Source organism: Macadamia integrifolia, chromosome 6 (genome assembly GCF_013358625.1).
Source record: "Macadamia integrifolia cultivar HAES 741 chromosome 6, SCU_Mint_v3, whole genome shotgun sequence".
Classification (NCBI taxonomy): domain Eukaryota; kingdom Viridiplantae; phylum Streptophyta; class Magnoliopsida; order Proteales; family Proteaceae; genus Macadamia; species Macadamia integrifolia.
Genome location: NC_056562.1, coordinates 40412814 through 40415441, shown reverse-complemented (window position 1 = coordinate 40415441; position 2628 = coordinate 40412814).

Genomic DNA, 2628 nt, shown 5'->3' with positions numbered 1-2628 from the left:
ATTTAGTAAGCTATATGTATCTTATATCATAAAAAATCAACATTAAGCCACATCAAGTCATTAAAAATCAACATTTAGCCACATCAAATCATAAAAAATCAACACTAAGTCATATCAAGTTATAAAAAAATCAACATTTAGATAAATACTCTTGTTCTATAATAAGTTTGACTGGTCAAATGATTTTATTTTTATATGAGACTTTTTGTATAAGTTTTAATACAAAACCAGCTTTCCAACAAGTTTAAGATTACTTAAATTTAAGTTGTAATGACAAAGTTTTGTTCTCGTCAAACTTATTTTAAAGTGCGAAAATGCTATTAAATCACCTGAATGAAAATAATTTTATGGATATCAAAACAAAAGATTATTTTACCAGACTTTTGGTTTTTAGCAATGTATTAACATGATAGGATTTATAAAATTTTCATAATTGAGAATTTAAAAGTTGAAAATCGCCCCTATAACCAAAATCTAGTTTTTGTTCTTGGGTTGGGGGGTTGACTTTTTATCTTTTTGGAATTTGATTTCTAAACTATTTTTATTGGATTCAAATAAGGGGTATTTGCTTATTTATGAATAATATCTTAAGTAAATGAAAATATTTACTTAAATGATATTTACCGTAAATAAGTGCCAAAACACATGGCGACATGTAGTGCAACAAGGCGACTGTCACCTAGGCCCTAGGAAAACCGTTTGGCCGCCAAGTTGTCGCGTCGCCTTAATAGTTGTGTCCTTAACTAATTGGGAAACCTAAACTGACTAGGAAACTGAAATAACAAAGGAAATAGACTCAATACAGGACTCTTACTAAATTAATTAATTAAATCCCGTTTTCCTACTTTCTACCCTTATTTTAGGCCCATTAAAGTGGCCCATTACAAAGAAAACACATGGGATCAAAGGCCCAACTCATATATAACCCAATCTAAGGTTTATTTGCAATAAAAGAAGCCCATTAAGTGACTTATCTACATCAATTCGCCCTCTTTTAGAAAAAATTCGTCCTCAAATTTTGTAGTGTGAGGGTGAATTATAGCATGGTGCCTGTCCCTCTTCAAGCCGTAGAAAAATTCAGGTAGCTCTTTGATAATAAGGATGTAGTCTAGAATGTGAGGAGCTCGATCTTCTAGATACTTTAATGGGATGATGAACTCCACATATGTGATTTCAACATCGTCGGATGTATCCATAAGATCATCTACATATGCACCTTCAACCACTGTGTTCTTGACCTCTACAATTTCAATCTCAAGCTCCTTAGGATCTTCCTTTTGGCTGTTCATAGTCATCACAGTTGTTTTAGTGTCAAGTTCCTCAGTCTCAACCTCATTGTCCATTGTGGCAACCTTGTTGCTTTCGAATTCTTCCGCAGGAGTCTCGTTGATGGGAACATCGATGACTAGCTCTTCCTTGACAATAGGAATTGTTGGAATTTCTTCAACACTAACCTCAACTTCTGACTTTGGTTTATTAGTCGAAGGTTTATTCTCTTGTTGCTCCTTTGCAATTTGTTGCAAGATATTGGCCATGTGGTCAAACAATTCCTTCATGCTCTTGTCACCTATGGGTGGCTTAAGGTGTAATTGGAGGGAACTCTGGTGGAAGGAAATACTTATTTCTTTCACGTTTAGATAGGTACATGCCCGCCAACTCGTACTGCATCTCATCCCAAGTTCTAGGCTCAAGCCCTTGAGCTTGAAGTTGCCTTTCACGGACTCTCCATTGTATTCGAACACAATCACCTATTTGGAAGCAAACTTATTGAAACCGTTGCGTCTCTGTCAAGTTGTAGTTGTCAAAGTACACATCTAATTCATATATCCATTCAAGGAAGATGTGTGAAGAAAGTTTCTCATGAAATTCACGTGGCTCCATCTTTGGTCTAGCTAGGCCCTGATACAAAAAATTGTAGAACTAGAATCACAAGTGATCCTAATCCCAGGTAGGATCTGAAATTCTGGCTGAAAAGAGAAGATGTCCTCCAATAGGTTTGGTTCTAGCTCCCAAACACTCTCACAACAATCAAATAAAAGGAAAATAAGAAAAAGAAGAGAATTCGATGGAGGGTTGAGAAGGGGGAAGAAGAACTAGTGAATGGGAATCTCACCCTCTGGTTTAGGCATCTCACCCAACTGCATTATGCAACACAACAACATAAGCCATCTTTTTTTTCATTAATAAATTCGTGTTCAATGCTGTAGCCCCCTTACAAACTTATATAGAAGACTCAAAACTGACTAAAACACTAAAAAAGAAAGGCCTAACCCAATCCTTAACTAATTGGGAAACCTAAACTGACTAGGAAACTGAAATAATAAAGGAAATAGATTCAAAACAGGACTCTTACTGAACTAATAAATTAAATCCCGTTTTCCTATTTCCTACCCATATTTTAAGCCCCATTACAAAGAAAACCTATGGGATCAAAAGCCCAACACATATATAACCCAATCTAAGGCTTATTTGCAATAAAATAAGCCTGTTACGTGACTTATCTACATCAGGTACACTTAGTCATCTTATAGATAGGGAAACTCAGTCAGCGTTACCTTAATTTACTTGTTTGATTTATTGTAATCTTCTTATAAATAAGAAAAACCTCTATCATTACTGACAAGTTGA